This window comes from Sciurus carolinensis, chromosome 15 (assembly GCF_902686445.1).
Source record: "Sciurus carolinensis chromosome 15, mSciCar1.2, whole genome shotgun sequence".
NCBI lineage: Eukaryota > Metazoa > Chordata > Mammalia > Rodentia > Sciuridae > Sciurus > Sciurus carolinensis.
In genome coordinates this window covers 12,390,075-12,406,649 of record NC_062227.1, presented here as the reverse complement: position 1 = coordinate 12,406,649, position 16,575 = coordinate 12,390,075, and the positions used below count along the sequence as shown (strand labels likewise).

The 16,575-nt window shown below is 47.0% G+C and overlaps 1 long non-coding RNA gene across 3 annotated transcripts; it reads left to right on the top strand.

Moving 5' to 3' along the window:
- The first annotated feature begins 10,615 nt into the window (after nucleotides 1-10,615).
- Nucleotides 10,616-15,972, top strand: LOC124965234 (uncharacterized). Of its 3 annotated transcripts, none has more exons than XR_007105132.1 (3): nucleotides 10,616-11,031; nucleotides 11,275-12,436; nucleotides 14,126-15,972. It is a non-coding gene; the product is annotated as an uncharacterized LOC124965234 (long non-coding RNA). The 3 variants fall into 3 exon arrangements; XR_007105133.1 differs by having other exon boundaries at nucleotides 10,616-12,093; nucleotides 12,302-12,436; XR_007105131.1 differs by having other exon boundaries at nucleotides 10,616-12,436.
- Nucleotides 15,973-16,575: the final 603 nt, after the last annotated feature.

The following is a 16,575-nucleotide window of genomic DNA, read 5'->3' as shown; positions in this document are numbered from 1 at the left end:
GAGCGTCAGGTGTCGCTCCCGTCCCTCCACGTCCTTGCGCTGCCATCTGGACGGGAATTTTCAGTGCCGTAGCTCAGGGTTCCTGAGCGAGTCGGTCGGGATGCCTTGGGGCACAACCCTGACCGCTGGTGCACAGAGGGGCATGTCACCTGCGAGGGACCTGGATGTAGCCCCTGGATGAAGTCTGAGAACATGTGACTTGGTCATTCCATCCTGGACTCCAGAGCTGGGCACTGGTCCACCAGCCATGTCACCCATTCCCAGGGTGGGATGAGGCACCAGCCCGTCCCTGTTCTATGCCTGGACCAGGCCAGCACCAACCTCCTGGGAATCTTCCAGGCCAAGACTCGGGGATCATGGGCAGGGCACTGGCAGCTCCAGCCAGAAAGGCCTTCTGCGGCTCGGCCTCTGCCTCCCAACGCTCCCCTTATCCTTTCTGCAGCCATTCTGTGACCTGACGTCCTGACCACCGCCATCTGAGAACTCAGGATCCCCAGGGTACACTCGCCTCTCACTCCCAGGCTCCCGCCCCAGCCATTTCCACCAAGAGAAATCTGTGCCCCTCCCGCCAGGATCCCAGGAAAGCCCCACGTCAGCTCCTGCCAAGGGGACGGGGAAGAGCTGCGCTCAGAATCCCCCACCGGGTTTCCAGGCCTCAGTGGGCCCGAGTGCAGAGCAGCTGCTCTGAATCAATTTCATATTCCTGCACATCAAGGTGGTCTTCAGCTGGGCACGCCCCTGTCCCCACGTTCAGACACTCCGCCAGTCAGAAGACTGAGGACGGCAACGTGAAGCTGGTCAGGAGGGGACACCCAGGACCACGCTGGGCATTTCACTGCCCCGTCCAGCCCCGTCCGGACTCTCCTTTGACCCAGGCAGGCAGGGACCCAGGCAGACCCCCTCTGCAGAGACCAAGTGTGTTTGCTGTAAACGTGTCTCTGTCTCATCTAGAAGCAGGTGTTTCATGACACCCGACTCGCCTGTCACCCCTCAGCAATGTGTTAGCGACTTCATTCCTTTGGCTAATTTCTTTTTTTTCTTTCTGTTTTGTTTTTTTATTTTTTATTTTTTGAAGAAAATACAGTTGCCTGGGAAAAAAAACAAGAGGCCCACCTCACAAGCACCTCCGCAGCACTTTGATAGATTCTCCTGGAACCAGGGCTCCCGGTCTCAGGCGGGAGAAGGAGCCAGGTGAGCACATTCATGAGACACCAACGCCCACGGCCAGACTCCACATTCAACAACAGAGGCTGCTGGAAAACTGTCATTATGCACTGAGAACCCAAACAGACCTGAACCCCATAACCCGCTCCCTGGGCAGGCCCCAGAGCCAGACGGAAAGTTCCAGAGGGGAAGGCTGTTCCAACGTGACCTCCTGAGTTCACACACACCCAGGAACCCCCGGCTCAGTCATCAACATTTCAACAGCAGCAACGCCAAAGCCTGCTGCTGGACGGCTCTGCCTCCTCCAAGCCGGGGAGTGCCTTCCATCACCCCTGCTAACAAGGCCTCCCGGGCTGCAGAGGGAAACACAGGTGGGCTTTCTGCACAGCAAATTGTTGCTTGCATTAAGAGGAATAGAAATTGAGACTGCTGCATCTCGTGGCTAGTGGTTTTAAAAATATCCAAGGAGTAGAACATCTTATTTCAAAAAAAAAAAAAAAAAATTTGATTTTATTTGTTCTAATTAGTTACACATGACAGTAGAATGCACTGTGACACATCCTACATAAATGGAGTCTAACTTCTCACTCTTCTGGTTGTATGTGATGTGCAATCCCACCAGTTGTGTGGTCATATAGGCACATAGGGTAATAATGTCTGATTCATTCTACTATCCTTCCTACTCCCGTACACCCCTCCCCTCCCTTCACTCCCCTCTGCCTAATCCAAAGTACCTCTATTCTTCCCTAGGAGCACCCCCATTGTAAATTAGCATCTACATATCAGAGAAAACATTCAGCCTTTGTTTTTTGGGGGGGTTGGCTTATTTCACTTAGCATGATATTCTCCAGCTCCATCCATTTACTAGCAAATACCATAATTTCATTCTTCTTTAAGGCTGAGTAATACTCCACTGAGTATATCCCCCACAGTTTCTTTATCCATTCATCTGTTGAAGGGCACCTAGGTTGGTTCCATTGTTTAGCTATTGTGAGTTGAGTTGCTATAAACATTGATGTGGCTGCATCACTGTAGTATGCTGATTTTAAGTCCTTTGGATATGAACCAAGGAGTGGGACAGCTGGGTCATATGGTGGTTCCAGTCCAAATTTCTAAGGAATCTCCATACTGCTTTCCACAGTGGTTGCATCAATTTGCAGTCCCACCAGCAATGTGTGAGTACTTTTCTCCACATCCTCGCCAACATTTACTGTTGCCTTTATTCTTGATAACATCTTTCTCAATTGCAAGTTAGCAGGAGGTGCTAGAATATGTAAGAACCCGTAAGCATGGATCACTCCCAATCTCCATTTGGTCCCTGACTTCAGGTTCTAGGAGAGAAGACATCTGTTTATGCGATGCCTCCTTTTAATGAAACAGTGATAAGGGAAAAGCTATTCTAATTTTCACTTTCTGATATAAATGGCACACAATCCTCATGACTTCCATCTGGCCCTTACCTGGGGAGCCAGGCTATTGCTGCCAGACATGCCAGGCATGATCCGGTCTACGCTGTTTTCCTTTTTTCCCATTTTAGGATCAAAATACTTCAACAACCCTCTTGGTTTTCTGCTTTGTCTTTTGGTCTTTGTCTTTTGATTTTCTAAGTGTTTATCCCTTGCATCTACTTTCGATTGAGACGAGGACAGGCCTAATCAGACACCAAGGTGGAAAACCTTGGAAATTCTGAGAGAGGATTCAGCGCTTACGTGGGTTTCTTGAGCTTCTCAGTTCACCAAAGTCTTTGGGAATCTGTGGAAAGCTCGCAGCCCTGCTGCAGGAGAAGACTCAGACATAAAGGAGCAGAGGGTGAAGGAGGACACCCCCTGAGGGGGAGAGCCCATGTCCACCTGCCTGCTAAAAAGAGGCCTTCGTGGTCCAAACAACCCTCCTGGAGGGACAGGGGGAGAAGATAGAGACCCCAGGGGGCGGGGCTGGAGTGCTCCAGGGAGGGGCCTGAGGCGAGGGGTCTGAGGGAGGCAGAGGTCAGTGCTGGGCCCTGAGGACCCCACAGGGAGGGACCTGGCTCTAGTGCACCCAGAGGGCAGGGCAGCCTGCCAGGCTGCATAACTGCCCAAAGGCCTCAGTGCCCACGCCGAGCCTGGGAGGTCTGGATCCCCCTGTCCCTCTGGAGGGACATATTAGCAGCCACCCAGGAGCCAAATATCAGAGGCCTCACTGGGGAAGAGGAGGTCTTCATAACCCCAAAGGCCTGTGTTAAAGGCCACCAGAAGACACTGTGGACCTACCCAGTGGGGCCCTGTGGGAGGCCCTCAGGCCCATGGTGTTGTGTCCCAAGGGCCATTGTGTTGACCGCTCCCTCCATCCAGTCTTTATTCTTCTTGCCCTTTTTGTTTCCCAGCATATGATGCAAGCGGTTTTGCTCTACCACACATTTCCGCCATGATGTGCTGCCTCACCACAGGAGCAAAGCAATGGCGACAACCACCATGGACTGGACCCTCCCAAACTGTGAGCCCAAATCAACCTCTTCTCTTTATAAGCTGATTTTCTCGGGCATTTTATTATGGTAACAGAAAGCTGACGGATACAGTTACCATGTTTTCTGGGCACAGTACAAGGCCCAGAGACACATGCAGAGGAATTCCCTAAACATGGTTGAGATGGAATTTGTTATGTTGGCCTAGTGAGTCTTGAAGTTCATTTTTTCTTCAGTTGTTAAAGTAATGTGGCATTTCTTACTCTTGAGTAGTGTGGAGTGAATCAGCTAGGATCAGATTCACCTGCATAAAACAGAAGTGACATGATAGCAGCCTAAAGAGAGAGGGAGTATTTATATCTCACATAAACAAGTCCAAAGAAGGCAGTCCCAGGCTCCTTCTAAATATCTGTTTCACCATCATTACTGAGTAACTTCCAACTGCAAGGCTACCTCGTGGTCCAAGATGACTGCTGGAGCCCAGCCATCATGCTTGCATTTCAGAAAGAAGGATAAAGGTCAAAGAGCAAAGAGGAGTGTGCCAATTGTCTGTCTCTTTCAGTTGCTAGAAGTTGGCCATAGTCACCTCTATCTGCAATGGAGGCTACGTAATTTGGATTTTGTAGCAGGACTTGTTATTTGCAATAAAACAAAGGTTCTATAAAGAAGAAAAATACATTGATATTAGATGGGCAAATTGTAATGTCTGCCTTGTAAAGTAAAATTAACGATGAATATATATGCCTGCCTTTGATTTGTTTTGCATCTAATTTCAGATGTTCCAAAGTCTATTTGCCTCAGATTGAAAACTCCTGACATGGTGATTGACAGATTATTACTACCTTACTTTATTTTTACTTCAAACCCACTTCAGTTGGTACTATTGAAAAGAATGATAACATTTACGTGGTATTGGCTAATGTTATTTATCAAGGATTTCAGTCATTTGTCTAAAACATCCTCAGGACTCTGTGTTCTCCAAAGCTGTGTGACGTAGCCATTTAACCAGTTCAGAGTCAGCCGAGGAGAGCGAGGTCAAGACCACCAGGTCCCAGATACACAGCCCACAGCCTCTGCTTCAGCGATGAGAGTAATATTTTGAAGCACAAATAGAATGAAAAAGACCAAGGGAGGCGGTTCTGCTGAGGCATTTGAACAAGATTTCATGGAGGGAAGAAAGGAGGAAGGGAAGGCTCAGGAGGGTATTCTCCCCTAATTTTAATGTAGCTATGAACAGGCACTCCAGAGAAATAGGGCTCCTGCCATGTCCTTGAGGGCAGGCAGGGTTTGGGGAGGGAAGCCAGGCAGAGGCCTCAGTGGGCACCAGGGGACAGTGCGGACCACCAGGAAGACCTGGAGCCCCAGGTGAGAGGGAAGCACTTGGGGAAGAGAAAGAAAAAGCCATCCTCTCTTTCCATGTGCGAAACAGGGGAAAGATCCAGGGGACTTTGTGTCTAAACTTTGCCAATGAATGCTGTCTGTGTTAATTTTCAGGCATCTGATCTACCTCTGAAGATTTCCAAATAGATTCAGAGTGGTGCTATTTCTGTCCTTGAACACATTGTCCTTCCTACTAAAGCAAAAGCTGAAGGTCCTCTTCTTTATCAGTGGGGCCACACAAATCATCCACAGCATCACCAGCAGGTGAGCAGGAAACTGAACATCACCTCTCCCTGCCACAGAAAACAGCAGGTAAGTGTCTCCTTAGTGAGAGTAGCTTCCTACTGCAAGGCTACTTCATGGTCCAAGATGACTGCTGGGATGCAGTCATCATGCCTACATTTCAGGTAAGAAAAGGAATAAAGTTGCATGAACATTTTGGGAAGGCATGGAAATTAATTCACACCAAGTACAAGCAGGTGTGATCTGAGAGGCAAAAGGTTCACCGTCACCATCGCATCTCACCACACTTCCTCTGGCCTCATGAAGAGGTCATTTGTTGCCACCTTATTGTGAAGGTATGTGTTGGGATCCATCATCCTGGTCCCACTGATTTGTTGGAGTAAATACATGTTCCTGTAGAAACATGCTATTATTTTCAGCACAAAGTGGGAGAACAAAAGAATAATGATATCAAAACAAAACAGGAACTGATTTCAGGTCACATTTGACTCAAAGGCAGCCCAGAGTGGAGTCCACAAGTGGACCTGGGTGGAAGGTTATTACATGTACGAGTCCAGTGGTTGCCCATGTGTAAGAAGTCTAAGTGGTTTAGTTACAAATTAAGCTTTTCCATCGCTAAATAGAATATAGCATCCCCTCTCCATCTGAGGTGTTGCTTTTCATAGTTTCATTTACCTGTTGCTTTTCATAGTTTCATTTACCCACTTTCAGCTATAGTCCAGAAATACTAAATAAAATTCCCAAAAATAAAAAAAATTCATAGGTTCTAAATTATGGGTCATCCTGAGTGGCCCAGGATGTGAACCATCCTTTTGTCCAATGTATCCACACAGTATATGCTACCCTCCTGTGAGTGACATAGCAGCTGTCCATTATCAGATCCACTGTGGCAGTATCACAGTGCTTGTGTTCAAATAACTCTTCACTTTATTCAATAATGGTCCCAGAGTACAAAAGTAATAATGCTGGAAATTTGGGTATGCCAAGAGAAGCTGTACAGTTTTCAATAATAAGAAAAAGCAAATGTCATGTGCTGAGGTTGCTCAGGTCTACCGTAAGGACAAATCTTCCATCCATGAAATTGTGATGGAGGAACAAGAAGCATCTACTAGTTTTGCCATCGGACCTCCATAAAATCACGTCCATAGTGTGTGACAAATGCTAGGTAGAGATAGAAGAGGTGGGGCTGTTGGGAAGGTTGTGGTCGAGCACTGCCTAATATGTATGTGGTCCTGGCTCAATTCCATGACCACAAAAAACATTTTACAAAAGGAAGGTACCTTCAATTAAATTATAGGATTTGGTACTATTTGCAGTTTGAGGCATCCAACAGAGGTCTTGGACATAGCACCCAGGTACAAGTGGGGACTAATGTATGCTCTATTTTCCCCCTTTGACAAATAGACCTCCATGATGGCTTAGAAAGCCAGAGTCAAATCTAGAATTCTCTTTCCTTTTGGAATCATCAACCTGAGATGATCCAGCCTCCAGTCTTGGCAGATCCGTACCACTGTCTTCCTCACTACTGGCTCTGTCCTGTGCCAGAAGAAGCCTCCCACATAACCTGTGCACACTCTTGTGCCCTGCCCACGCAAATTTCGTCCACCCCTCCAGCAGTCCTGGGTCACTCCCTCAGTCCTGGGATGAGAACTGGTGAAGTCCATGCTCAAGAGTAGACCTCAAAAATAGTAGACCTCAAAAGTAGACCCAGAGTCATCTGGTCAGGGAGAAGAATCTAGAAGAAGGTGACTGTAGTCTCTCTGTGGCTCCGTGGACATTCATCCCATGGGGGCCCAGGACTAAGATCTCTCCTGCCCACATCTAGGGATGGTTGTAACCCTGCAAGATAGAGAAATGTGAAGTGCTTCCCAGTCTGTGGCAAGTTCAGCACCCTCACACGTGTCCCCCAGGGTTGGAGACACCCGAGGAAACCTTCTTTGTGGTGGTTCAGCTAGATTCTAAAGCATGGATAGACTTGCAAAGGCAGACCGAGACTCCCAGGCGAGACAGGACAAGAGTGATCAGACACGAGTAGATGTGGTAAGAAAGAGAACTAGAATTGGGGACAGCAGACAGAAAGGAAGTTGGCAAAAAGTGAGAGATCACAGATTGCTCACCCAGGGGCCCACTGTGGTTGAACTGTGACAACCCAAGAAACTTACGCTGAAGCACTAACCTGAAGTGCCACAGCATGTGTCTTTGGAAATAGGGACTTTACCAATTCAGTCAATCTGTCCCAATCCTTGCCTTGGGACAGAAGAGGGAGCTAGTTCAATATGACCGATGTCTTTATAGAAAAGGGGTAAATTTGAATACAGACACACATGTAGGGAGAACTCATGTGAGGATGAAGGCAGAGACCAGGGGGTACTCAGGCAGTCCAAGAAAGGACATGCATTACTGCAAGCCACTAGAAGCTGGGACAGTCCTGAGCAGTCAGAAGGACCCAATAGTCTCAGAAGGGACCAACGCTGCTGACACCCTGACCTTGCACTTCTGACCTCTAGAACTCTGAGTTCTGGACAAAAGCTTCTTCAGAGACCAGAGAACATTCTGGAGCAAGGAGCATCATGATCACAGCCGTGTTCAGGGAGGGCTGATGTGGCCAGTGTGACTGACGGAGGGGCGTGGTTGGTATTGGCAATGGTGTTGGCTTGTCCCTCAGAGGGGCTGTACCCCTGCGGGCTGAGGGACGTGAGTGTGGGGGTGGCTGCATGGCTCCTGCCTGCTTGTTACTCATGGCCCCACGTGAGAATTAGTGCGTGGAAGCACCAGGGCTGATTTCCAGCCCAGGGGACATGAACCTGGACCTCATTGTTGCCTCTCCAAGGCCAGAGCAATAGGGCAGCCACCAGCTTGATGCTGTCAGCTGGGAAGATCAAAGGCCTCTGTGTGGCCTCACATGGCAAGTCAAACCTCGAGCTCTGAGGTGACACCATCTAACCCACAGCCACCGCCTGTCTTGTGGCAGTCAAATCCAAGAAAGCCAGAAAGAGCTGGTCTCAGAGACTTCAACCTGAAGAGCAGAGGAGAGCAAGATTTGATGGCCGTCACCAAGGACAGCACCACAGCCCTGCGAGATTGACCTGATCCTCCAGCATGGGCCTCGTCCTCCCGTGGCACACAAGAGACTTCCAGAGCCGCATGATTCGCTCAGGCCGGTGGATTCCAAAGAGCACGTCTTCCCACTCTCCCTTGCTTCCTTAAACCCTCCCCTCTTGCTCTCTCTCACATGTTCACATCCACAGCACACACATTTACCCGTGTGACTCTTTGTCTTACTTTTTTTTTTTAATCAATTTAAAAAACGACTGGTGTTTGGAGAGAATAGGGTTCTAGAGTTTTCGCTACCCCCACGCTCTGGAGAGTGTTCTGCACCTGGAGGTGCATCCGTCCCCACTGAACCCCAGATGCAGGGAGAACTGAACTCAAAGACAGCTCCCAAGCGTGACTGACGTGAACGGAAGAAGATTCCTTCGAGTCTAGGGCTGCTGTAATTTTGTGTGCCATCAAGAACATTGCAGAGTGCAAAATGCATAATGCTGTCACTCTCCTCAGCACTCACCGCGCATGCGGGAGGACCTTGTGCTCTTTGGAATTGAAGGGGCAAGGTTGTCATTGCCACGACTGTAACTGTCAGCTTCGAGTGACGCATCTGAGCCGAGGCTTCAGCAGACAGGAGCGGGTTTTGATTTCAAGGCAGCAGAAATGACAGGCCCCAGCCACAGCGTGAGGGACCGGGAGGATGAGTTTTAGGACGAACGGCTCTTCTGTCCAGGGACAAAAGGCGGCGCGGGAGGGTGACTCAGAAAGTAAATATTCTGAGCAATTCCAACCTCAGAGAGAGCTGACAGAAAAATGCCTTTGATTACTCACGGCTGTTGGAGAAAGTCTCACTTGGCCTGTGCTTACCAGGGTGGCAGACGACCTTGGAAAGATCAGTTACGGCTCGGGTGTCGGGGAGGGAGCACTCTGGGTAGAGGAGGGATGCTGTGTGGCTGAGGATGACAGACATGGCAAGCAGCGAAGGGGGAGGAGCACGGGGGAACATCTCTGCTTAAAGGGGCTGAATTAGTCCCTTGGTCGTACAATGTCACCTGAGGCACAGAGCTGACCTTCCTTGTTTCTCAAGAGCATCGTTTAGAGGATCGGAGACTGATTCTTTGTTCCACTCGTCAAACATGATTTTTAGAACTGATGAGCAAAAGCGGAGTCCAGCCCGAGCACCCTGGTCCACAGCCCGGCCTCCATCCATGCACCGACCCCCGGCGTGAGCTCTGCCTTTCTGGGGGAAGGGTCACAGTTCGCCATCTGTGGGGACAGGACTTCTTGAGGCAAGTGCTTCTCATTCTCTCTGTCGGACAAGGTTTTCATTTTCCTAACACACAGTCTCCCTGGATTTAGGCTTCACCATTGACAGGTTTTTGATTTTCTTTTCTTTCTTTTTTTTTTTTTTTTCTGTTGTTCTTTTCCCAATACTTAAAAAACGCTGTGGCACATCCTTCTGGCTCCACATTTTCTGGCCAGGCAGCCAGTGCCACCTGACCCGGCAATGTGACGTTTCTCCTTGTCTACTTTTAAGATTTTATTTTCCCTCTGTCTTTAGGGCTCCAAGGTTTAATCACAAGGTGTTTGGGTGTGGGTCTCTTTGGGTCTGACCTACTTGGGATTTGCTCAAGTTCTGGAATGGATAGGTTTGTGGCTTTTGTCAAATTTGGGGACCTTCCTGTCATTCTTTCTTTGAATGCTCTTTGGGCCCCTGACCTCTTTTCCTGGAACTTCAACCGTACGACTATTGAATCTTTCACTATAAATCCTTGGGATCCTAAGAGTCTGTTTTTGTTTTTGTTTTTTTTTTTTTTCTTTTTTCCCCTAATCTATTTTCTCTCTGTTGTTCAGATGGGGTCATTTTATTGATCTGCCTTCCAGTCCATTGCTTGGCATATCCCAAGTGGGATCCAGCCATCAAATCGGTGCCATTTGAAGGATGTGGTCATCATTTTAGTGAAAGCGGTCCAGTTGAGTGACGGTGTTAGAGCCAAGTTCTGCCTAGATACAGACACAAGAAAATAGAGGAACTTACGTTTAGGCGGGTGGGGTCTTGGTAGGTAAATGTAATGGGGCAGAGGATGTCAGGGAGTTGATTGCAAATAGAGCCTCTTATGGTTTGGATGCAAAGTGTCCCCAAAAAGCTCACAATGCAGGAAGGTTCAGGGGAGAAATGATTGGGTCGTAACAGTTCAAACCCAATCAGTGAATTAATCCCTGATGGGGTTCATTGAAGTGGTAGGTGTGACTGGAGGAGGTGGGAATTGGGGTGTGGCTATGGGGTATATATTTTGTATCTGTTGAGCGGAGTTTCTTTCTGCTTCCTGACTATCATATGAGCTGCTTCCCTCCGCCACAATCTTCCACCATGATGTCCTGCCTCACCTTGAGCCCTGAGGAATGGAGCCGGCCTTCTATGGACCAGGACCTCTGAAACTGTGAGCCCCCAAACAAACTTGTCCTCCTTTAGAATTTTTCCGGTCAGATCTTTTAGTCACAACAGTGAAAAAGCTGAGTGGAACAGAGCCCTGGGGAAGGAGGAAGGATCCCGGAATGGGCATCTCAGAGGAGTCGAAATGTTCTGCAGCCGTTCAGAGGCAGAGCTCCTCTCGGGGCTACTCCATGTTCCGGACCTGGGAGGAAACAAGTGCAGCGTCCTGTTGAGAGTTCTGCAGTGAGAGTGGTGTCCCTGGAGGACACCAGGTGTCAAAAGCTGAGGGCAAAATGGAAGAAGAGCTGCAGGGCTGAGTGTCCAGGTGGGGAAGGAGACACACATCATAAGGTCAGATGAGCGTGCTCATGGGGCTTTGGGGCAAGTAGAGGGAATGCTATAGTGTATTATTAAATGTCCCCCAAAGCCATGTATATGGAAGGCCTGGCACCTAGTCTGTGGTCTTTGGGGAGGTGGTAGGGTGCAGTGGGAGACTGTAGGTCTGAGGCATCTGGTCTTAAAGGGGATTGTGGCACCCAGTCTCTTCCTCTTTCTCTCTGCCTCCCAGCCACCATGAGGTGAACAGCTTCCTCCACCGTGCATCCATTCTGATGTAAGTCTTGCCAGAGTCTCAAAAGCAAGGTGCCAACCACCCATGGAGGATGACACTTCCTAACTGTGAGCCTACCTTTACTCTTTTGAAGTTGATTATCTCAGGTATTTTGTGATAGCCACAGAGAACTGACAGACACAGTGATGAAGTCTGAAGCAGAATCTTTGGACTTATTCTGGGGATGGATGGATGGATGGATGGATGGATGGATGCAAACAGGGATGAGGCATGCTCGGTGACAGGGGCATGCTGAGCTCAATGCCGAGTCTCCTGGTGCAACTCACCATACTGAGGATAGACCTGGACAAAAGCAAGCCACAGGAGGAAAGGGGCAGCTCCCACCAGGAGAACCAGGGTGAGGTAAAGGCTTTGGATGAGTAAATCCAAAAGTAATCTCTGCCTTGTTAGTGCCACCTCCTGACCTGGGGCTCTCCTTTGATTTCTAAGAGATGCTTCCACTTCTGATGGATGCTACAGGCCAACTTCTTTCTACCTATGAGTCGGCTGGCAGGGAAAATGCACCTTCCTTTCCTTGCAGTTTTATTATCCTAGAATTTCAATATTCTTGTGGTTACACAAGAATACTCAATTGGTTATCACTGTATAACCAAAAACCAAATTTAAATAAGTATACCAGGTAATTGTCTGATTCACCAATATTTGGTAAGTGTTCTGAAAAACATTTGCACTGTTCTCAGGCATAAGATTGCTCTGGAAATTGAAAAATGGAAGTGTTGATTAAGAGTTTAGCAAGTTGAACTGCCCAACAAAAAGGTATATTGTTGGCCTTCTATATCAGTGGATTCCACATCCACAGATTAAACCAATGTCAGATTTAACCAACTTTGGATCAAAAATACCCCCTCCAAATTGCATGATCATGAAGTATATACGGGTGTTTTTCATCATTACCCCTAAACAATACAGTACAACAACTATTTACATAGCATTGACATTTTATTCTATATTATATGTCATGTAGAGATGATTTGAAGTGCACAGAGGATGCGTTTAAGTTACCTGCAAACACGACACCACTTTACATAAGAGACTTGAGCATCCACAAATTTTGATACCTACAGATAGGTCTCGGGACCCATCTCCCAAGAACACTGAGGTATGATTGTGTTGACCTTTTCCATCTTGGTGTGTGTTCCCAAGGAAAATCAGTATAAACACTTGTCTTGTTGGCTTGAAGTAAATATTCCTGCCAGGCAGGGTGGTACACACCTGTAATCCCAGCAGCTCAGGAGACTGAGACAGGAGGATTGCGAGTTCAAAGCCAGTCCCAGCAACAGTGAGGCCCTAAGCAACTCCGTGAGACCCCGTCTCTAAATAAAATACAAAATAGGACTGGGGATGTGGCTCAGTGGTGGAGTGCCCCTGAGTTCAATTCCCAGTACCTACCCCCAAATTCCTGGATTTCTCAAATCAAGGGGATACTAATGAATGGATAAAGACATCTTGGTCCATATAATGTACTTGGGACTCTGTGAGCAGGTCAAAGAATAAAGTGCAGCTTCTAGGAGGGACTGTGAGATCCTTGTCCCTGATGACTGGCTTGTGCGTGGCAACCTCTTGGGCCATAGCTATGAACAAACCTAATTTATAAGGTGGGTCTCAAGATAAATCACTACATGTCATCTCTCCCTCGGTTATTGAGGACAATGTTTATCAGCCATTTACACTATATCCTTAGTCCCAAGTGCTCTGAAAGCTGAGTGTGTTTGTCATTTTTCTGCTGCTGTGACAAAATACTTGAGAACTCGACTTAAAAAGGAGAGAAATATTATAGCTCATGGTTTCAGCCCGAGGTTTCATGTCAGCACAACACACAAGGCAGAGTGTGTGGTGGAGGAGGCTGCTCACCTGTGGTGGCCAGGGACAGAAAGAAAGAAAGAAAGAAAGAAAGAAAGAAAGAAAGAAAGAAAGAAAGAAAGAAAGAAAGAAAGAAAGAAAGGAAGGAAGGAAGAAGGGAGGGAGGGAGGGAGGGAGGAAGGGAGGGAAGAAAGAAAGAAAGAAAGAAAGAAAGAGAGAGAAGAAAGAGAAAGAGAAAGAGAGAGAAAGAAAGAAAGAAAGAAAGAAAGAAAGAAAGAAAGAAAGAAAAAAGAAAGAAAGAAAGAGAGAGAGAGAGAAAGAAAGAGAAAGAGAGAGAGAGAGAGAAAGAGAGAGAGAAAGAAGAAAGAAAAAAGAAAGAAAGAAAGGAAGGAAGGAAGGAAGGAAGGAAGGAAGGAAGGAGGAGGAAGGAAGGAGGAGGAAGGAAGGAAGGAAGGAAAGAAAGAGAGAAAGAAAGAGAAAGAGAAAGAGAGAGAAAGAAAGAAAGAAAGAAAAAAAGAAAGAAAGAAAAAGAGAGAGAAAGAAAGAGAAAGAGAGAGAGAAAGAAAGAAAGAGAAAGAGAAAGAGAGAAAGAAGAAAGAAAGAAAAAAGAAAGAAAGGAAGGAAGGAAGAAAGGAAGGAAGGAAGGAAGGAAGGAAGGAAGGAAGGAAGGAAGGAAGGAAGGAAAGAAAGAAGAAAGAAAGAAAGAAAGAAAGTAAGTAAGTTAGTTCAGAGCCAGGGTTCCAATAGCCCTTTATGCCCCAGTGAACAGCTTTCTCCCCCCCCAAAGCCCCACCTCCTAAAGCTTCCACCACCTTCCAGTAGACTTGGTCTGGGGACCAAATCTTTCACACATGAGCCTTTCAGGGGACATTTCCAAACCAAGGTATGAAAAAAAGTCCATAAAACTGGACAATGTGAACATTTATGGTCAAAAAGAGTTGTTTTGGCTAACTTTGTTTTTTTTATTTTCTCCTTTTCTGTTTAAAAGCCCTTTCCTCACAACCCGCCCCCACCTCTACCTGCGCAGCCTTAATAGCTGCCGTTGGCCGATGGCCCTGAAGTGAGTTTGGCTAACACCCGCAGCTCCCAGGCGCTCCTCCTTCCCTGAATGAGCCCACGGTTCCTCAGAAGCCTATTACTTGGGGCATCCACTTCAACTTCCACGGGGTCCCACTGTCCTGAGGAGGTCCCAGCGCTGGGAAGGAGAGGTGGAATCTGCAGCCCTCATTCTCTCTGTCTGCTGAGGACACTCCACCCTGTGTGTTCCCTGATTTGTTGTCTATCTGGAGCCACTTATAATGACCACGTGGAACCCCATGGCCATGTAGTTAACCTCCAATGTTCCCTTCTTTATCATGCAGTCTGACGGGGCTTCATTTTACTCTGGTCTTTTTTTTATTCTCTTTCTGCGTTTCTATCTTTATTGATTATATCTATATAACTCTTTTGCATAAGAGGGCAGGATATGAATAAGTAAAATGTAAACAGATACTTCCAATACAGCTTGATGGCTGCCGTAATAAATGCACACGCAGAGTGATTTCAGGATAATGGGGACTTACATGGGACTCGCTGGAGAAGAGCACATGCCCCCCAGGAGGGTTTGATGTACATAAAAAGTACATGTGTGTAAAGATCCAGATCTTAAAGAAGATTTGCTGTGTTTATGACTGCAAGGAAGTCTGCATCTCTGATAAATAGGGTCAAGACAGACACATGACAAATGGGAAGGCTGAGGTCTCACCACACTAGACCCTTAATGCCAGTTCTATGAAACACAGATATTGTCCAAGAGAGAGAAGAAAGATGGCGGCGTCAGACCTGCAGCTTAGAAAGGCCCTGCATGTGTGAGGTAAAAGGGAGGAAAGAATAATTTATTAGCTATCGTAAGAATAATTTTTGAACAAATGTTGTGTTGCATTGTACATAATGCTGGGGTAGGTCCTTGGGACCCTTCCCACCCCAGGGACTGCACTCTAAGACACTCAGGCACACACCAGGGAGTGTCCTGCAGTGGCGTTACTGCCGTCAGCTTCAAACCAGGCAACGCCAACTGAAAAATGAGAAAACACGTGCTGTTTATGTCATTGAGGCTGCACAGCAATGGCTGATCCACAACTTGCCTAGACCTCAGACCCAGCATGGAAAATAAAAAATCAAGAATCAAAAATCAAGAAACACAAGAAGACATGCTTGCACACAAACGGGAGACTCACGACGGCACTGTCCAGGGACACGTGTCAGAGAGAAACCAGGAGAAGCCCAAGGAAGGGAGCCTTCCAAAGCAGACCAGCCATTGCTCCTAGGACAAGGAAAGAGCGTCACCCAGCAGAGCCAACCAGGACCTTCCGGAATGACGGGAATATTCTTTCCTTTTCCCCAAGGGCTGCTCATTTGCCTCTTGGTGATACACTACTTATGTGAATTTTGTGCTCTTCTCTTGAGTGTTATATGTCGCAATTATTGTAAATGATTTTTACTATGTGGATGGGAAGAAATAATGGGAACTTTTACTAAGGAAATGAGATACTTAAAAGCAAGAAAGAGTAGAGTTGACCAATGGAACCCAGAAGCCTGGTAACAGCATCCAGAACAACCCTCAGCACTGCTGTTGAACAGTGGGTAGGATGGTGGCTCCTCACCCACCAGGATTGCAGGAGGGTGGTCGACTTTAAACTGCAGAGCATTAGCTAAGTTGCAGACTCATTTTAACGGAAGTGCTGGTCCACTAAGAGATTGGCTGGGACAGGAGGATCGCAAGTTCAGGGCCAGCCTCAGCAACTTAGCAAGACTCTGTCTCAAAAAAAAAAAAAAAAAAACCAGGGATGTGGCTCAGTGGCAAAGCACCACTAGGTTCAATCCCCAGTACCAGAGAGAGAGAGAGAGAGAGAGAGGGTAATTGGATACTAGCACTGGCATAGGACTCAAAATAAAAACATGGTTTGCAGTTTAATTTAAATTTAGAGTCATCTCACGGGCAGTTAACCTAGGACAGACATCAAATGAACAAATGCCTAAAGAGTATGCATTTGTAGATTTTGCAAAAGCAAGCACAGTTATCCTTCAGTATTCTTGGGGAGTTGGTTTCAGGATGCTCCGCACATACCAAAATCCTCAGATACTCAAGTTCTTTATATGAAAGGGTGTAGTACTTTCATGTAACTTAAGCACATCTTCTCCACGAACTTTAAATCATCTCTAGATTTCTTAAAATACCTTATATGATACAAAAGCTTATGGAGATAGTTTCTATACTGTACTATTTAGGGAGTAATGACAAGAAATAAGCCCATACCTGTTTAGCACAGACACAGTTTGGGTTGGTTTATTGTTATTGTTGTTGTGTTAGTTTATGTATTGGTTTGTTTGTTTGGGGTTTTGGGGGGGTTGTTTTTGCTTTGCTTTGAAAATTTTTTGATCCATGGTTGTTGGGTTCTA